Source organism: Triticum urartu, chromosome 2 (assembly GCF_003073215.2).
Source record: "Triticum urartu cultivar G1812 chromosome 2, Tu2.1, whole genome shotgun sequence".
NCBI lineage: Eukaryota > Viridiplantae > Streptophyta > Magnoliopsida > Poales > Poaceae > Triticum > Triticum urartu.
In genome coordinates, this window is record NC_053023.1 from 102,842,882 (window position 1) to 102,864,277 (window position 21,396).

General features: G+C 43.3%; 1 long non-coding RNA gene across 1 annotated transcript; it reads left to right on the forward strand.

Annotated features, from left to right (window-relative positions):
- The first annotated feature begins 2,256 nt into the window (after positions 1-2,256).
- Positions 2,257-2,914, forward strand: LOC125536144. Its single transcript, XR_007294921.1, has 2 exons — positions 2,257-2,458; positions 2,809-2,914. It is a non-coding gene; the product is annotated as an uncharacterized LOC125536144 (long non-coding RNA).
- The last annotated feature ends 18,482 nt before the right edge of the window (positions 2,915-21,396 follow it).

Consider the following 21,396-nt stretch of genomic DNA (forward strand, 5'->3'; position numbering starts at 1 on the left):
TTAGCCTAATATAATATATAAAAGTGCATATTAAGAACCATTAGATTTTAGTGATTAATGACAAAAAAATTAAGAGGACAAATTTTTTATCAAGTCTTTCAGGAACTTGATTCATATTGGTGAGTGGGACATCATTGGTGACTGCTAGTTTTTGTGCTAACAAATGGTTGGCCCTTTGAGCTTAGAGTGTGTAATTTATAGGGTTTTAGTGGATCAAAGATTCATGTTAAATTTAAGGGCAACTGTACTATCAAGAGGGACATGTAAAAATTAACTACTACTAAACTCTATGTGAAGATCCTAAACCAAATCCCTTCACTCCTTCCACCCAATTTCTCAAGTTTTCATCTTCCATGGTAGTTCAGAGTATTTCCTATGCGACACTACCGACTCTATGAGGAATGAGTGCTTCTGCTGAGCGAACGAAGTTCACTAAGTTTTCTTTGGATGCCAAGATTTTTCTCGTGCACCGTGAAGATTTTTCTGCAGTACCCTGGAGTTGTGTTTTGTTGAGACCATTTCTATTACCTCTAGCACCTCCAAGTCTAACTGTTTCCTACACTTCTGTGAACCTCTCGGTTTGCTTCAGCCCATCGACTCAGAATAGGTCCGATACTTCCGAACTTTCTATCTTCCGATACATGTTCATATTTGGTTCTTTGAGAGTCTTACTGGACGGCTAGGTACCGCCGAGTACCGCGCATTTCCATGAATATTTTATTTCCCACCTGACCGCTCAAACTTTGAAAACGTCTAGTAGTACCATGAGCACTTCGACTAGTTAAATTTTTAAGTGTAACAATAAGTTTTCCACTTTCTCTGAAAATAGAACCCCCCCCCCCCCAAACTCTTGAGTGGGTGGGCCAATTTGAGAATGTTTTCATGGCGGAAAATTGAGAGTTTGATAGCCAAGCTCCTCCCTTTCTTGAATCCATCTTTCATACTCCCTCTCTCTTTGCTTCAAGCATCTGTGTGTGTGAGAGAGAGAGAGAGATCATATGAGTTCTTGAGAGAGTTGATTGAAGATCTTTTCAGGACCTCATGCAATTGACTTTGCTTTGCCTTTTAGTCTTCGAGGATGTGCACCCGCTAGGTGATTAGGAGTCACTTGAGAGCCTTCAAGGTTGTGATGAAATCAAGAGTTTGTACAAGGCTCGATGGTCACATTCTTCATGCAAGATTAATTCTAAGTGGGACTTTGACCTTAGTGGTATCATGGTCCTTGTGGGATTTTAGTTGTAGACACTGTCAAGACCTTTGTGGTCTTAGGACTTTGTGTCCGAACCTCCACCAATGAGGAGTAGGATAGGAATCTTGGAAAAACATCGTCGTGTCAACTGTATTTGCTATCTCTTTTCCCTTAGTCCTACATTTCTTGCAAGTTTACCTTCCAAATTCATACTTTGTTGTAGACATGTTTGAGTAGGTTCTCCTAAGAAACCAAGTACAAAATCTTATTACTTGCCAACTAAAATTTGAGGATATAATATTTTATGTGAGTATTCATCCCTTCACCTCTTGTCCATAGCACACGGTCCTACAAAATCATAGCATGTCACTCTGATACCCACATGTGTAGAGGGGTGGAGGCAATCTCCAGCAAAAATATTTTACCCTGATATAATTTGTTAGTAGGGATTATGACTGAGTATTGATATAGGTAATAGGTTCAGATAAGTAAAAGAAAAGTGGTGGTTACCTGGTGGTAGTCAAGAAATAAGTAATAAACGGGAAAAAAATTAAAATAGCAGGCATTCAACCATAATTAAAGAGTGGATCAGATCTCGTCGCCCATACTGATCAAGAAGACGTCGTGGCTGTTGCAGAAGTGATGTTGTTGAGATGTCGTTGGCGAAGATTGGTCGAAGTAGACAACTATGGAGTAGAGTGTGTGGCGCCGCATCACTTGGATGGAGGACGGTCTCATGTCGCCATCACGATCTAAATCAACTAGTTTTTCAATTCCTAAACTTAACGGCAAAGAAACCAAAAAATAAAATGGCAAACCAAAGCTGCACTCCTCGACCAGATTTCGGATTTTGACGGATTATTCACGAACATGTCATACGCCACAACGAGCCGAGCGCACACATGTTCTCTTTTTCTCATCATACCCATCGCTTGATCGTTGCATCCTCTGAAATATCTTTGCAAGTTGGTTATATTTTTATTCATAGACTACTACAAGATGATAAGGTTTTGGTCAAACCTTCATATCTACACGTATCCACGTGCGCGGGATTGCGGGGCCTGAAAAGTTGACAATAGCAATATCTCGAACATGCACGTGAATGTGTGGTTGCGGTGAGAAGCTTGCGTAGACACGGCTTTGAAACTCTCTCTTTTATTTACTTAGCGTTGCCTATAAATACATGGCCGCTTCATCAAGACATCTACATCTGGAAAGCAAGCCGGTGCTAGGAACGATCAAATCACATAGAAGTGCATAGAGGTCGTGGTAAGTACCATGTCATTCCTCCCTCTTTTTCGAGAAGATCCGTGTTCTATCTATTCCTCCAGTTTACCATATCATTTGTCATGTACCATTGTCTATGAAATTTGTCGCCCGTACTCATGGGCATCTCTAGCAAATGATCAAAAATTCATATTAGCCATTTCCTTTATTTCCATATTATTCGTTATCTTCTCCTTTTCTACTACTATGAGACTGCTAATACTGTACAAATTTAGATAGAAAAAGAGTACAAAAAAGAGGCTAAAAGTTGTGACCAAGGCTAAAAGTTGAGTGACTGGGAACAGATAATTCATTTGCCTGATGTTGACCACGAAGCACTATATTCCTTGCAGGCGTTTGCCCAATTTCATTCCCACCATGAGCAAGCCATGCGACGGTGCCAATCCCAAGACGGAGTGGCCTGAGCTGGTCGGGCGCACGATCAAGGAGGCGGAGGAGAAGATCAAGGCGGACCGACCGGACCTCAAAGTTGTCATTGTCCCGGTAGGAAGTGTTGTGACACAGGAGGTCGATCTGAACCGCGTCCGCGTCTGGGTCGACACAGTGGCGGAGGTTCCCAAGATTGGCTAAGCTAGCTTGTAATTAGCCAACTGGAATAAAAGCCCATGCAAGTCTCAACATCGTCCAGTTAATTTGCCGAACAAATAAGCATGGGTATGTTGTGAAGAAAAATAAGTATTGTTGGTGTTTTGCGGAAATGTATCATGTGTGGATCTGTTATGTATGTTATTTTGTTGTAAGTTGTAATAAGCATCGTTAATATTATCTGGCCCTGTTTATATTGTCTAATAAATATAATCTACTTTAGCGGAGTGAAATCCGTTTCATACCTTTGGCAGAGTCACATCTTAACGTTTTAACCACTGAAATTGGCATGATCCTGGTCGATTTTGACCTTATGGGAGTAAAATTCCAACACTTTACACTTGGAGAGATTGTGAGATACGCAAAGGTGTTTCTAACAGATGAGATACCTATCGGTGCTTTGAAATCCATATGTAACGGGGCTCATCCATATGTATAAGTGTATAACGATGTATTGTGGCAGCCCGTATTTTCGTATCTCCATTATAGTCAAACAAATGTGCTTTGAATGGGGCCATGTCAACAAAAAGTACTACTTCTGTCAGTGGAGTGTACGCAGGCATGCAACATGTCTCCTCTCTCTTCCTCCCGACCAATCCATAGATTTTATTTTAGCTTATAATTTTAGATGGTCACTGCCTTTCACACTAAAATTCTGTTATTGAATTTTTCATATATTCAAATTCCTTGCAACAAGATCTTTAGAACAAGGTCAATCTTGAATATATTTAAACTAGCTTTAAAAACAACATGTTTCACATATTTCAAAAAATTACTCATTTCATCGATTTCACTTAGTTCAAAACACTACTTTCCATCATTTCATATATTTCAATTATCTCAAAGAATTCAAACATGTCTTGTTAATTCAAAATGGGTGAAATCGATTTTTTTAAATGAGTGAACCAGTTCTTGAAATGACTGAAATATGTGCTTTGAAATGAGTAAATCGTTTCCCTAAACGAGTGAAATGATTTTCTGTTGTTGAGTGAAATTGTATATGAAATTAGTGAAATATGTTTTCACAACTAAGTGAAATTATTTTTTTGAAATGAGTAACATCAGTATTTTGAAATGAGTGAAATTGTTTTTTTAAGAAGGTGAAATGAATTTTTTATTGAATGAAATCAGTTTTATGAAATGAGTGAAGCCAGTTCTTCGAACCGACTGAACTTGTGATCTGTTTTTCAAAGTGAGTGAAATATTTTTTTAATTGAGGAAATCCATTTTAAAAAACTAAAAATGTTTTTTAAAAGGAGTGGATTTTAAAACAGTGAGTATTTTTTTCTATGAAGCAAAACAAGTTTTTGGAGATGAGTGAACTCAGTTTTTTGAAATGAAATAAATGAGTCAAATCAGTTTTCAAACATGCGCAAAATCTGTTTCCTAAAATGAGTGAAGTTTGTGATATGAAACATTTGAAATCACTTTCCGAGATGAATGAAACCAGGTTTTAGAAATATGTTTCTAAGTGAGTGATTTTTTCGATATAATTGAAATGGCCCTTTGAAATAACTGAAGTGGGTCTTTCAAAATTATTGAAATGATTTTTTTGAAATCACTGAAATCGATAGTTCAAAATAATGGGAATTGGTCTTTTAGAAATAAATTACGAGATTGGCATTTTCAAATAATTGAAATGGGTATTTCGATATAATTGAAATGGGTCTTTTGAAAATATAATGTCTTTTGAAACAGTGTAGTACGAATCACTTTTTATAAAATAGGGAAACAATTGGATTCACTTTAAAATAAATAGTAGTTCAAATTTTTCCAACATTGATCATGTTCTTAAGGTCTTGTGACCGCGGATTCAAATATATAAAAAAGTTCCAAAAATGGGCATTTGGTTCAAAAGATATCAATTATTTAAAATATGAGGATGAAATTAAATGCATGTTCGTTTGTGGGGGAAAGAATGCATGCATGCACAGGTCTTTCACTCCACTCTAACTCTCCCTCTCTCCTGCTCAAAAAAAAACTCTCCCTCTCTCTTCTGTAAAAGGCTGACATTGTCTGACTTGTGTCAGATCATATTTCTAGATATAGCTGCGAGAAAGGATTACCGTGTATATACCCGCCGATGACGCACCAATCTTGATGAAAACAGACCATGGACTCTCCACGAGTGCATAACAGTTCCCTTAGATTTACTTATGAGGTAAAAGCATTCCAAATACCCTAACTTGCACAATATGTGATATTTTAGTCTTAAAATTAAAAAACTCAACCCCACGATACTCCAAATTGCACTGCATGTGACGTTTTAGTCCCAGGCCAATGACAGCTGCACAAGTGGCAGCAAGGTGGCTGGCCCGGTCATCGCACGCATTTTTACGATAAAAACCCTGGCATTTTCTCTAATCAGCCCACAGTATAACACAACACCTGAATTAATTCTGTCTGAATCTTCAGTTAACTACAAATTCTAGCCACTAAATCAAGCTCACGTGTAAGACCCGGGAACGAGCAAACCAACAAAGCGCAGGAGCCCACACGCGTAGCAGCAACTTGCATCGTTTGAGATCAGGCGACCATGCTTGGAGTGGCTAGCTAGCCTCGCCTCGGCGCACCCACACCAGCTGCTGCGCCGGCGCCGGCGGCTGGACAGCGGGGGTGGCGCGCGGAGGGACACGTCGGCCGAGGTGCCTGGGCTCGGCCGAGGGCGGGTCGGCGGCGTCGTCGCGTGCGCCCGGCGCTAAACTGCGCATTGGGGGCGTGATGCCCCCAGTCGCGGTGTCCATGTTTTTTTTGAAAAAAATTAAATACGGCGTAAACACGGCTTAAATTTAACGTAAACATCGAAGAGTTTGTTCAAATTTAAATATATTTTACAAAAAAAGAAAAATCTACTACGGGCTGCCCCGCCATCTCCATCGCCGCTCCTCGCCGTCTACCTCGCCGCTCCACGCCGCCCGCCTTTGCAGTTCTACATGCCGAGGAGGCGGTAGAACCGCGTGTAGTCGTTGCCGCCGTCCCTACTGCATCCCTCCCCCGGTTGGCGCGGCGGGTTGGACGGTCCGGGGGCGTCCTCGTCGTCGTTGTTGTCGAGGATCACGATGTCGTGCTCGTCCTCGCGCCCACGCTTGCGGGCGGCGATCTCCTCCAGGGCCCGGCGCTGCCGGACCATCTCGTCGCGGAGGTAGTCGTCCCGCGCCCACTGCAGGTGAAAGAACATGCGGTGCCCCCATGTTTGGTTTTGGAAATTGATGACAATCTCTATGGACTAATGGTTGCCTTGAGTTATATTTGAAGGTTTTGTCCATAGGCTTTTCTTGGAGTACATGTGTTGGTTTCAAGAAAAGTTTGTGTCGACCAAGGTGCTATTTAAGGAATTATCCAAAGATTGGTCATTTGAGAGTTGAGCTTATTGCAAGCATGTCTTGAAGAAGAAGATTGTGTGATCATTCATGTTTACCTTCAAGACATCATCCAAACGAAGAGAGTTGGAAAGATTCAAGGTTGATCAAGACTAAGTCAAGAGTGAATCAAGTTGATCAACTCACAAAGCATAGAAGATGTACCGAGAGGGATCAAGTGATCCCATGGTTTGGTAAGCATTGTCCATTGTGCTTTGTGTACTAACCCATGGTCTATGTGAGAGTTCTACGTGGGGTTAGGTACATGTTCATGGGCTTGTGTCAAGAGGAAGATATCTCTCAACCCATGGAGAGGATGACATCAAGTGGTGATCGTCATCAAGATTGCCGTGTGCAAGTTCAAGTGGATCATCGCGAAGAGATCAAGTGCTTGAAGCTTGCCGGCCATTATGGTGACAATTGACTTGTGAAGATGTGCCGAAGAGTGGATCACCCATAGTGGTCTATGGGGGAGCAATCATCTAGTCTTCATCGTGCCAACACAATCAAGAAAGGTGGTCCAACTTGAGTAAGTCAAGATCGTCATCATCTAGCTCAAGTGGACCATGTGCAAGGCAAAGGTTTGCCCTTGATAGGTTTTCTATTTTACCGGTCTCATGATGGTAGTTGGGAGACCGGGTTATAGGATCGATTGCCGTACTATCAAGGGGGGCTCTCGATGAGTAGCTTGATCGTATCGTTCGTAGAGAGCTCAAACCATTGCATCCTTGCATCATCTTTCTTGGTTCTTGTTTGGTTCTCTTTGTGAGTCTTAGAGCTTATGGTCATCTTGATGACAAGCTTGAGTTCATCGAAAACGGAGTTCGCATGCTTCTTCTATGATGTTTTCAATGTTGGAGGTTTTGCCGGTTCTTCTCGGTTGGAGGTTTCACTCCTCTATTTGTTGGCATTCCTCCCCTGCCTCTTCTTACTATAACCAGTCGCTGTTTTGATGCTACTTGTCGTCTTGTTTTCAACAAGCTTGAGTTTGCTCAATTCGGAGCTCATATGCAGAAGTTCTGGCAGTTCTGATTTTCTTGAGTGTGGTTTTTGTCAGGGTCCCAGCGGTAGTACCGTGGTACCCAGCGGTAGTACCGCTGAGGAGTCACAAGCGGCAGTACCGCTCCGCAGCGGTAGTACCGCGGGCCACAGCGGTAGTACCACTCCTCGGAGCGGTAGTACCGCTTGATGGTCTCAGCAGTAGTACCGTTGCGGCTCCGTGCTCCTATCGCCTCGTCTCGAGTGCGCTTTTTCTCGTGTCGGGTTTTGCGGCACTTGCTGCGGGAGTAGTGGCGGTAGTACCGCTTATTAGCGGTAGTACCGCCCTGCCTCCACGGTAGTATCGCTCTGGGTCCCAGCCCCAGCCCCTTTTCTTCTGTCGCGGCAGTACCGCTGAAGGGGAGCGGTAGTACCGCTTATGAGCGGTAGTACCGCCCTGCCTCCGCGGTAGTACCGCTCTCTGCGGGGCTGAGTGGGGGATAACGGTTGGATTTTCCCCCTCCTATAAAAGGGGGCCTTCTTCCCCTTTGCACCTTATCCTTTGAGCTCGTGTTCTTCCCCCATTGTTGACCTTCTTCGAGCTTGCTAAACTCTCAATCCCTTCATGGATTCTTGCTAGTTTTTGAGGGAAAAGAGAGAGGAGATCTAGATCCACATTTCCACCAATCACTTTCACCTCTATGTGAGGGGAACCCCTTGGATCTAGATCTTGGAGTTCTTGGTGTTCTCTTTCTTGTTCTTCCTCTCATTTTCCTCCCTAGCATTAGTTGCTTCGGTGGGATTTGAGAGAGAAGGACTTGGGCACTCCGTGTGCCCTTGCCATTGCATTTGGTGCATCGGTTTGAGTTCTCCACGTGATACGTGGAAGTTACAAGTTGAGAAGCTTATTACTCTTGGGTGCTTGGTACCCTTGAGCTTGTTCCTCTTGGGTGCTTGGGCTCCCTAGACGGTTGTTGGTGTTCGGAGCTCAATCATTGTGGCGCAAAGCTCCGAGCAAGCGTCGGGGTCTCCAATTAGGTTGTGGAGATCGCCCCGAGCAATTTGACGGGTACCGGTGACCTCCCCCAAGGGTTGCCAAAGTGTACGGGTTCGGTGACCGCCCCCAAGGGTTGCCATTTGTACGGGTTCGGTGACCGCCCTCAAGGGTCCCTTAGTGGAATCACGGCATCTTGCATTGTGCGAGAGCGTGAGGAGATTACGGTGGCCCTAGTGGCTTCTTGGGGAGCATTGTGCCTCCACACCGCTCCAAACGGAGATTAGCATCCGCAAGGGTGTGAACTTCGGGATACATCGTCGTCTCCTCGTGCCTCGGTTATCTCTTACCCGAGCCCTTTACTTATGCACTTTACTTTGTGATAGCCATATTGTTTCTTGTCATATATCTTGCTATCACATAGTTGCTTATCTTTCTTAGCATAAGTTGTTGGTGCACATAGGTGAGCCTAGTTGTTTTAGGCTTTGTGCTCGGAAAATTAACCGCTAGGTTTATTCCACATTTGTTCAAGCCTAAACCGTAATTATTTTTAAACGCCTATTCACCCCCCCCCTCTAGGCGACATCCACGATCTTTCAGCAGGGCGTCCTCGTCGGAGAAGCCGCGTCGGGCTATCTCCTCGTACTCCGCGGGGAGGCCGGGCTCCGGTTTGGGCTCGACGAGGACGAAGCGGCCGGAGGGGGGTGGAATCGCCGATGCGGCCGCTGGAGCTGCGGGTGCGCGCGCTGACAGGCGTGTCTTGGGGCTCCGGCTTGATGGGGCGGAGGCAGGGAGAGCCCGACGAGCGGCCGGACGAGGAGGAGGACGCCCCGGGCCGCTCCATGCGCCTCGGCGTCCAGGAGCTCCCACGGCGGTGTGAGAAGGACGGGGGAGCGGGGTACTCGAGGCGCGGCGTGTTGCCGCCTTCGATGTACTCGAGGACGGCCTCCAACGTGCGGCCGGGCACGCCCCACCACCGGCGCCGGCCCTCGGAGTTGAGCCTGCCGGAGGGCACGACGCCGTTGGTGGCCTCGAGTTGCTCGGCGTGACGGCGGCGGAAGTAGGGCTCCCAGAGCGGGCTGTCGGGGACGTAGCGTGGCCCCTCCCTCGCCGCCCGCGGCAGGGACGCGCGGATACGTGCGATCTCCGCACGCCGCGCCGCCCTTGTGGGTGGTGATGGCACTGGCACGCCGTCGGCGCTGATCCTCCAAGCCCCGGGCACCCGCATGTCCGGCGGGACCGGGTACTCGGCCTCGAAAAGGAGGCGAGCCTCGTCCTCGTGAAGATGGCGGCGCCCGAACCCATTCGCCGCCGCGCCGTCGCCTGGGAAGCACTCGACCATTCTTCTGAACTAGAGACGGCGAGAGGAGGAAGGGGGGAGAAATGGGCACGTCGGCGGTGGAGTATCTGTGCGTGTCTCCGGCGCGCTGGTGGACGGCTTATATAGGCGGAGGCGTCGGGTGGTAGGCTTGGCCGGCGCGTTACGCGTGGCGTGGTGGCGTGGCGGGCGAGGGGACGCGCGTCACCGGGCATTCACTGCGTCGCCCGTGAGGCATTAATGGAGGCTGACCGGCGCGGCAGCGCGTGTAGCTTTGGCATTGATTCGCCACGGAAAACGAGACGATGAGGACGACGAAGCGACGAGAAGAGAGTCGAGTCGCTGACACGGCTGGCCCGTAGCTCTTCGCGCCAAAAATGATTTGCCCGACGCCCCCGAGCGGCCCCAGCGCGCCGGGTTTGAGTTGGGTCCGCCGGCGCCAATTTCGGCCCGAGCCGACAAAAACTGCGCCTTTAGGGACGCGATTGGTCCAATTTTTTGACGCCGGCGACCAAAAAATCGTCTTGAGGGCTTTCTTAAGGACGCGGCTGAAGATGCTCTTAGAGAACAAATCGCATCCATGCATGCATGCATCGACGGCACGGAGGAGTCTCCTGCGTGCACGTTCGTTAATTACCTGCATGTAGGCCGCGCCGATGTTGATGATCTTGCCGTTGCGCAAAGTTTCTTTTACCGGTGGCGGGAGGTACCGGCTAAGCATCCGCCGTTCATTCACTTTGTGATTCGTGCACTTTGCTGGCCCGCATTTCATGTATATTAATGTATTCTCAAATAGCATGGCATATTCAATATTATATCACATCAAATGGCAGGTCCAGGTCAGTGAAAAGTAGTACTTGATACATGTCTGATCCATTCTCTCTTTTGGTTCACGTAAAGATGTATCCGCATGCGAGATTAAATCCTGCTCTTTATTTTCTCTTTAGCAATTTCATTCATTCATATCTTTAAAACTATAATCCCATTTTAGAAACATTTTATATATTTCAATTCCTGGCGTCAAGACTTTAGAACAAGATCAATCTTGAATGCATTTAAACATGATTAAATTTCAATGTTTCAAATGAGTGAAGTCAGATTTCTGAAATAAGTGAAATAAGTTCTTTGAATTGAGTGAAACCAATTTTTTTGAAATGGGATTTTTTTGTTTTTCATGTATATGAAACATATTTCGGTGCAAAATATGTGAAACTTGTCATTTAAAAAATGTGAAACTAGTTATTTAAGAAATGTGAAGCTGATTATTTCCAGTCAGTTTTAAAAATAAGTGAAATCTATCTTTGAAACAAGTGAAATTGTTATTTCAATTTAGTGACTATAATATGTTTTTCTGAATCTAGTGAAATGGGTGAAATCTATCTTTTGTAATTAGTGTAATCAGATATTTGAAACAAGTGGAATATAGTATTTTAATTGAGTGAGTGTAATGCGTTTTCTGAAATGAGTGAGATGTGAGAAATAAGATACTTGAAAAAAATGAAATATATCCATTATTCAGTGAAACTATCTATTTCAATGTTTGAAACTTATTTTTTGTGATGAGTGAAATACGTTTCAAGATATTTCATAAATACAGTATTAGAGATTTTTTTGTAAAGAGTGAATCAATTTTCCAAATCAGTGAAAGGTGTTTTTTCAAACTAGTGAAATATTGACTTTGGAATGCGTCGAATTATATTCTTCGAAATGAGTGAATCTATCTTTTGTATATTAGTGTAATTTGTTTTCTGAAACTAGTGGAATGGGTGAAATCTATCTTTTGGAATATGTGAAATCAATTTTTTGAAACAAGTGAAACATAATATTACAATTCAGTGAGCGTAATGTGTTTTCTAAAATGAGTGAAATTAGTTTTGAGATCTATCTTGTTTAATGAGTGAAATCAATTTTTTTTAAAAAGTGAAATATAGTATAGTATTTCAATTGAGTGAGTGTAATGTGTTTTCTGAAATGAGTGAAATATATCTTTTGAAAATGAGTGTAATGTGTTTTTTGAAATTGTGAAATCTATTTTCGGAACGAGTGAAATTTGTTTTCTTAACTGATATTTTTTAATGAGTGAAATCATTTTCCTGAAATTGTTTTTTTTGTGTGGGGAAATATGCTAAATGGGTTATTTCAAATACATTCAAATGATTATTTAAAATATACTAAATTGGTATTTGTGAAATACATGAAACATATTTCAATGTGTTTGTCAAGTTGTTTATTCAATGTGCGAAACTGATGTTTGTGAAATACAACTAGAACTGAAATATGAAAGCTATAAAATTCAAATTGTTCAAAATATATCCAAGATCGGTCTTGTTTCAAAGGTCTTGTCGCTTTAAATTCCAATATATGATTTTTTTCCAAAAACAAAGTTTAGATTCAAAGCATATTTACCATTTTGTCTATTACTATCACCAAAACACGGCAAACAAGTAGGTACATACTCTGCCAAACTGTGTCTCGCCAAAAGAAGAAGTACTTTGTGAAACTACGGTACTTATTTTTCTGACTTTCATTTGCCTCTGTTATTACACCACACGAAGGACGATGTGCAGAAGAGAAAAAGAAGAGGATTAACGATGGCTTTCGTCCATTTAATGACAGTGCGACTAGTCTGTTCCGCTACGGCACAAGAAAAAATGCAGGCAAGAAATCACCCTGTCAAACCGTGAGAGAAGAGCGAGCATGAGATGAATCACCTAAAATCCATGGGCAGGTAGAGGAAATCATACGCGGCGGTCACGGCGCCGGGGCCGCGCCGCCTGTTCACGCGGGCGCAGTGGTCGTCCAGCAGCTTCATCACCGAGGCGCGGCTGCAAGCGACGGCGCACACCGAAACGCGAAAGATCCATCAGCTAAAACGCAGGCACGAACTGAACACAACGATGGAGAAGATAGCGTGGCGTGGGGCTAGCTGGTCACTTACGTGAGCTTGATTTAGTGGTTAGAATTTGTAGTTAACTGAAGATCCAGACAGAATTAATTCAGGTGTTGTGTTGTACTGCGGGTTAATTAGAGCAAACGGCAGGGTTTTTTTTGCAAAAGTGCGTGCGACGACCGGGCCAGCCACCTGGCTGCCACTTGTCGAGCTGCCATTGGTCTGGGATTAAAACGTCACATGCAGTGCAAGTTGGGGTATGATGGGGTTGAGTTTTGCAAACTTGAGACTAAAATGTCACATATTATGCAAGTTAGGGTATTTGGGTGCTTTTACCTCTTTACTTATTCCAGTGAGTTAGTTCCAGACTGAAAGAAGGAAGAAGGACCACAACCAAAGAGCCCCAAGCTACAATCCTAACACTTCCAGAGCTAAATATCCGCAACATAGCTAGCATCCACACTGATTTTAATAGCACAGTAGGAAAATGGACAACAAAACACTTTCACCACCAGCAGCACTTACAGAAGGGCGCGTCAAGCTTCATCGCCATAATTCCGCCGCCGCTTCTCCCGAGACAAGGTGATCAGCTTTAGGTACGGAATGGGGTGGGACAAGTGTAATAGCTGCAAGGACATGGAGATGCACGTGGTGAAGGAAATATGCCCTAGAGGCAATAATAAAGTTATTATTTATTTCCTTATATCATGATAAATGTTTATTATTCATGCTATAATTGTATTAATCGAAAACATAATACACGTGTGAATACATAGGCAAACAGGTTGTCATTAGTATGCCTCTACTTGACTAGCTCGTTGATCAAAGATGGTTATGTTTCCTAACCATGGACATGAGTTGTCATTTGATTAACGGGATCACATCATTAGGAGAATGATATGATTGAATTGACCCATTCCGTTAGCTTAGCACTTGATCGTTTAGTTTGTTGCTATTGCTTTCTTCATAACTTAAACATGTTACTATGACTATGAGATTATGCAACTCCCGTTTATCGGACGAACACTTTGTGTGCTACCAAACGTCACAACGTAACTGGGTGATTATAAAGGTGCTCTACAGGTGTCTCCAAAGGTACTTGTTGGGTTGGCGTATTTCGAGATTAGGATTTGTCACTCCGATTGTCAGAGAGGTATCTCTAGGCCCACTCGGTAATGCACATCACTTAAGCCTTGCAAGCATTGCAACTAATGAGTTAATTGCGGAATGATGTATTACGGAACGAGTAAAGAGACTTGCCGGTAACGAGATTGAACTAGGTATTGGAATACCGACGATCGAATCTTGGGCAAGTAACGTACCGATGACAAAGTGAACAACGTATGTTGTTATGGGGTTTGACCGATAAAGATCTTCGTAGAATATGTAGGAACCAGTATGAGCATCCAGGTTCCGCTATTGGTTATTGACCGGAGACGTGTCTCGGTCATGTCTACATAGTTCTCGAACACGTAGGGTCCGCACGCTTAAAGTTCGGTGACGGTCATAATTAGAGTTTTTGTGTTTTGATGTACCGAAGGTTGTTCGGAGTCCCGAATGTGATCACGGACATGACGGGGAGTCTCGAAATGGTCGAGACATAAAGATTGATATATTGGAAGCCTATATTTGGATATCGGAATCGTTCCGGGTGAAATCGGGATTTTACCGGAGTACCGGGGGGTTACCGGACCCCCCCCCCCGGGGTTAATGGGCCTACATGGGCCCTAAGGGATAAGAGGAGGGCTGGCCAGGGCAGGCCGCGTGCCCCCTCCCCCCTAGTCCGAATAGTACAAGGAAGGGGGGGGGCGCCCCCCTTTCCTCTTTCCCCCTTCCCCTTTCCTTCTCCAACAAGGCAAGAGGGGGGAGTCCTACTCCCGGTGGGAGTAGGACTCCTCCAGGCGCACCCCTAGGGGCCGGCCGGACCTCCCCCTCCCTCCTTTATATACGGGGGCAGGGGCACCCCATGACACACAAGTTGATCTTTGTGATCGTTCCTTAGTCGTGTGCGGTGCCCCCTTCCACCATATTCCACCTCGGTCATATCGTAGCGGTGCTTAGGAGAAGCCCTGCGTCAGTAGAATATCATCACCGTTATCACGCCGTCGTGCTGACGAAACACTCCCTCAACACTCGGCTGGATCGGAGCTCGAGGGACGTCACCGAGTTGAACATGTGCAGAACTCGGAGGTGCCGTACGTTCGGTACTTTGATCGGTCGGATCGGGAAGACGTACGACTACTTCCTCTACGTTGTGTCAACGCTTCCGTTGCCGGTCTACGAGGGTACGTAGACAACACTCTCCCCTCTCATTGCTATGCATCACCATGATCTTGCGTGTGCGTAGGAATTTTTTTGAAATTACTACGTTCCCCAACAGTGGCATCCGAGCCTGGTTTAGCCTGGTTTTATGCGTTGATGTAATAAGTACGAGTAGAACACAAGTGAGTTGTGGGCGATATAAGTCATACTGCTTACCAGCATGTCATACTTTGGTTCGGCGGTATTGTTGGATGAAGCGGCCCGGACCGACATTACGCGTACGCTTACGCGAGACCGGTTTCACCGTCGTGCTTTGCACACAGGTGGCTGGCGGGTGTCAGTTTCTCCAACTTTAGTTGAACCGAGTGTGGCTACGCCCGGTCCTTGCGAAGGTTAAAACAGCACCAACTTGACAAACTATCGTTGTGGTTTTGATGCGTAGGTAAGAACGGTTCTTGCTAAGCCCGTAGCAGCCACGTAAAACTTGCAACAACAAAGTAGTGGACGTCAAACTTGTTTTTACAGGGCATGTTGTGATGTGATATGGTCAAGACATGATGCTATATTTTATTGTATGAGATGATCATGTTTTGTAACCGAGTTATCGGCAACTGGCAGGAGCCATATGGTTGTCGCTTTATTGTATGCAATGCAATCGCCCTGTAATGCTTTACTTTATCACTAAGCGGTAGCGATAGTCATTGAAGCATAAGATTGGCGAGACGACAATGATGCTACGATGGAGATCAAGGTGTCGCGCCGGTGACGATGGTGATCATGACGGTACTTCGGAGATGGAGATCACAAGTACAAGATGATGATGGCCATATCATATCACTTATATTGATTGCATGTGATGTTTATCTTTTATGCATCTTATCTTGCTTTGATTGACGGTAGCATTATAAGATGATCTCTCACTAAATTTCAAGATAAAAAGTGTTCTCCCTGAGTATGCACCGTTGCCAAAGTTCGTCGTGCCCAGACACCATGTGATGATCGGGTGTGATAAGCTCTACGTCCATCTACAACGGGTGCAAGCCAGTTTTGCACATGCAGAATACTCAGGTTAAACTTGACGAGCCTAGCATATGCAGATATGGCCTCGGAACACTGAGACCGAAAGGTCGAGCGTGAACCATATAGTAGATATGATCAATATATTGATGTTCACCATTGAAAACTACTCCATTTCACGTGATGATCGGTTATGGTTTAGTTGATTTGGATCACGTGATCACTTAGAAGATTAGAGGGATGTCTTTCTAAGTGGGAGTTCTTAAGTAATATGATTACTTGAACTTAAATTTATCATGAACTTAGTCCTGGTAGTATTAGCATATCTATGTTGTAGATCAATAGCTCGTGTTTAGCTCCCCTGTTTTATTTTTAATATATTCCTAGAGAAAACTAAGTTGAAAGATGTTAGTAGCAATGATGCGGATTGGATCCGTGATCTGAGGTTTATCCTCATTGCTGCACAGAAGAATTATGTCCTTGATGCACCGCTAGGTGACAAACCTATTGCAGGAGCAGATGCAAATTTTATGAACATTTGACTAGCTCAATATGATGACTACTTGATAGTTTAGTGCACCATACTTAAATGGCTTAGAATCGGGACTTCAAAGACGTTTTGAACGTCATGGACCATATGAGATGTTCCAAGAGTTGAAGTTAATATTTCAAGCAAATACCTGAGTTGAGAGATATGAAGTCTCCAACAAGTTCTATAGCTAAAAGATGGAGGAGAATAGCTCAAGCAGTGAGCATGTGCTCAGATTATCTGGGTACTACAATCACTTGAATCAAGTGGGAGTTAATCTTCCAAATAAGACAGTGATTGGCAGAGTTCTCTAGTCACTATCACCAAGTTACTAGAACTTCGTGATGAACTATAATATGCAAGGGATAACGAAAACGATTCCCATGCTCTTCGTGATGCTGAAATCGACGAAGGTAGAAATCAAGAAAAAAAATCAAGTGTTGATGGTTGACAAGACCATTAGTTTCAAGTAAAGGGCAAAGGGAAGAAGGGGAACTTCAAGTAGAACGGCAAGCGAGTTGCTGCTCAGGAGAAGAAACCCAAATTTGGACCTAAGCCTGAAACTGAGTGCTTCTACTGCAAGCAGACTGGACACTGGAAGCGGAAATGCCCCAAGTATTTGGTGGATAAGAAGGATGGCAAAGTGAACAAAGCTATATTTGATATACATGATATTGATGTGTACTTTACTAGTGTTTATAGCAACCCCTCGGTATTTGATACTGGTTCAGTTGCTAAGAGTAGTAACTCGAAACGGGAGTTGCAGAATGAACAGAGACTAGTTAAGGGTGAAGTGATGATGTGTATTGGAAGTGGTTCCAAGATTGATATGATCATCATCGCACACTCCCTGTACTTTCGGGATTAGTGTTGAACCTAAAATAAATGTTATTTAGTGTTTGCATTGAGCATGAATATGATTGGATCATGTTTATTGCAATACGGTTATTCATGTAAGTTAGAGAATAATTGTTGTTCTATTTACATGAATAAAACCTTCTATGGTCATACACCCAATGAAAATGGTTTGTTGGATCTCGATCGTGGTGATACACATTTTCATAATATTGAAGCCAAAAGATGCAAAGTTAATAATGATAGTGCAACTTATTTGTGGCACTGTCATTTAGGTCATATTGGTGTAAAGCGCATGAAGGAACTCCATACTGATGGACTTTTGGAATCACTTGATTATGAATCACTTGATGCTTGCGAACCATGCCTCATGGGCAAGATGACTAAGACTCCGTTCTCCGGAACAATGGAGCGAGCAACTGACTTATTGGAAATAATACATACTGATGTATGCGGTCCGATGAGTGTTAAGGCTCACGGCAAGTATCGTTATTTTCTGCCATTAACAGATGATTTGAGCAGATATGGGTATATCTACTTGATGAAACACAAGTCTGAAACATTTGAAAAGTTCAAAAAAATTCAGAGTGAAGTGGAAAATCATCGTAACAAGAAAATAAAGTTTCTACGATCTGATCGCAGAGGCGAATATTTGAGTTACGAGTTTGGCCTTCAATTAAAACAATGTGGAATAGTTTCACAAAACTCATGCCACCTAGAACATCACAGCGTAATGGTGTGTCTGAACGTCGTAACCGTACTTTATTAGGTATGGTGTGATCTATGATGTCTCTTACCGATTTACCACTATCATTTTGGGGTTATGCATTAGAGACAGCTACATTCACGTTAAATAGGGCACCATCTAAATCCGTTGAGACGACACCATATGAACTATGGTTTGGCAAGAAACCTAAGCTGACGTTTCTTAAAGTTTGAGGCTGCAATGCTTATGTGAAAAAGTTTCAACCTGATAAGCTCAAACCCAAATCGGAGAAGTGCGTCTTCATAGGATACCCAAAATAAAATGTTGGGTACACCTTCTATCACAGATCCGAAGGCAAGATATTCATTGCTGAGAATGGATCCTTTCTAGAGAAGGAGTTTCTCTCGAAAGAAGTAAGTGGGAGGAAAGTAGAACTTGATGAGGTAACTGTATCTGCTCCCTTATTGGAAAGTAGTTCATCACAGAAATCTGTTCCTGTGACTACTACACCAATTAGTGAGGAAGCTAGTGATGATGATCATGTAACTTCAGATCAAGTTACTACCGAACCTTGTAGGTAAACCAGAGTGAGATCCGCACCAGAGTGGTATGGTAATCCTGTTCTGGAGGTCATGTTACTTGACCATGACGAACCTACGAACTATGAGGAAGCGATGATGAGCCCAGATTCCACGAAATGGCTTGAGGCCATGAAATCTGAGATGAGATCCATGTATGAGAACAAAGTATGGACTTTGATTGACTTGCCCAATGATCGGCGAGCCATTGAGATTAAATGGATCTTCAAGAGGAAGACGGACGCTGATAGTAGTGTTACTATCTACAAAGCTAAAATTGTCGTAAAAAGGTTTTCGACAAGTTCAAGGTGTTGACTACGATGAGAGTTTCTCACTCGTATCTATGCTTAAGTCTGTCCGAATCATGTTAGCAATTGCCGCATTTTATGAAATCTGGCAAATGGATAAACAAAACTGCATTCCTTAATGGATTTATTAAAGAAGAGTTGTATATGATGCAACCAGAAGGTTTTGTCAATCCTAAAGGTACTAACAAAATATGCAAGCTTCAGCGATCCATCTATGGACTGGTGCAAGCATCTTGGAGTTGGAATATACGCTTGATAAGTTGATCAAAGCATATAGTTTTATACAGACTTGCGGTGAAACCTGTATTTACAAGAAAGTGAGTGGGAGCACTACAGCATTTCTGATAAGTATATGTGAATGACATATTGTTGATCGGAGATAATGTAGAATTATTCTACAAAGCATAAAGGAATGCTTGAAAGGAGTTTTTCAAAAAAAGACCTCGGTGAAGCTGCTTACATATTGAGCATCAAGATTTATAGAGATAGATCAAGACGCTTGATAAGTTTTTCAATGAGTACATACTGCTACCTCTTGAGCTTGCATTAGATTTCCCCAAAGAGGAAGGGATGATGCAGCAGAGTAGCGTAAGTATTTCCCTCAGTTTTTGAGAACCAAGGTATCAATCTAGTAGGAGGCCACGCTCAAGTCCCTCGTACCTGCACAAAACGATAGCTACTCGCAACCAATGCGATTAGGGGTTGTCAATCCCTTCACGGTCACTTACGAGAGTGAGATCTGATAGATATAATATTTTTGGTATTTTTGGTATAGAGATGCAAAGTAAAAAGTAAAAGGCAAAGTAAAAAAGCAAAGCAAGATTAAAGTGATGGAGATTAATATTATGAGAATAGACCCGGGGCCATAGGTTTCACTAGTGGCTTCTCTCAAGGGCATAAGTATTCTATGGTGGGTGAACAAATTACTCTTGAGCAATTGACAGAACTGAGCATAGTTATGAGAATATCTAGGCATGATCATGTATATAGGAATCACGTCTGTGACAAGTAGACCGAAACGATTCTGCTCTACTACTATTACTCCACTCATCGACCGCTATCCAGCATGCATCTAGAGTATTAAGTTAAAAACAGAGTAACGCTTTAAGCATGATGACATGATGTAGAGAGATAAATTCATGCAATATGAAATAAACCCCATCTTGTTATCCTCGATGGCAACGATGCAATACGTGCCTTGCTGCCCCTTCTGTCACTGGGAAAGGACACCGCAAGATCGAACCCAAAGCTAAGCACTTCTCCCATGGCAAGAACTACCAATCTAGTTGGCCAAACCAAACGGATAATTCGAAGAGACTTGCAAAGATAACCAATCATACATAAAAGAATTCAGAGAAGATTCAAATATTATTCATAGATAAACTTGATCATAAACCCACAATTCATCGGTCTCAACAAACACACCGCAAAAAGAAGATTACATCGAATAGATCTCCACAAGAGAGGGGGAGAACTTTGTATTGAGATCCAAAAAGAGAGAAGAAGCCATCTAGCTACTAACTATGGACCCAAAGGTCTGAGGTAAACTACTAACACTTCATCGGAGAGGCTATGATGATGTAGAAGCCCTCCGTGATGACGGCCCTCTCCGGCGGAGCTCCGGAACAGGCCCCAAGATGGGATCTCATGGATACAGAAAGTTGCGGCGGTGGAATTAGGTTTTTGGCTCCTGTTCTGATCGTTTGGGGGTACGTAGGTATATATAGGAGGAAGGAGTACATCGGTGGAGCACCGAGGGGCCCACGGGGCAGGGGGGCGCGCCCCCCACCCTCGTGACCGCCTCTTTGACTCCTTGGAGTAGGGTCCAAGTCTCCTAGATCACGTTCGGTGAGAAAATCACGTTCCCGAAGGTTTTATTCCGTTTGGACTCCGTTTGATATTCTGTTTCTCCAAAATACTAAAATAGGCAAAAAAACAGCAATTCTGGGTTGGGCCTCCGGTTAATAAGTTAGTCCCAAAAATAATATAAAAGTGGAAAATAAAGCCCAATATAGTCCAAAACAGTAGATAATATAGCATGGAGCAATCAAAAATTATAGATACGTTGGAGACGTATCAGGCATCCCCGAGCTTAATTCCTGCTCGTCCTCGAGTAGGTAAATGATAAAAAGAGAATTTTTGATGCGGAGTGCTACTTGGCATAATTTCAATGCAAATATTCTTAATTGTGATATGAATATTCAGATTCGAAAGATTCAAGACAAAAGTTTATATTGACATAAAAATAATAATACTTCAAGCATACTAACAAAGCAATTATGTCTTCTCAAAATAACATGGCCAAAGAAAGTTATCCCTACAAAATCATATAGTCTGGCTATGCTCTATCTTCACCACACAAAGTATTTAAATCATGCACAACCCCGATGACAAGCCAAGCAATTGTTTCGTACTCTAACTTTTTCAAAACTTTTTCAATCTTCATGCAATACATGAGCGTGAGCCATGGATATAGCACTATAGGTGGAATAGAATGGTGGTTGTGGAGAAGACAAAAAGGAGAAGATAGTCTCACATCAA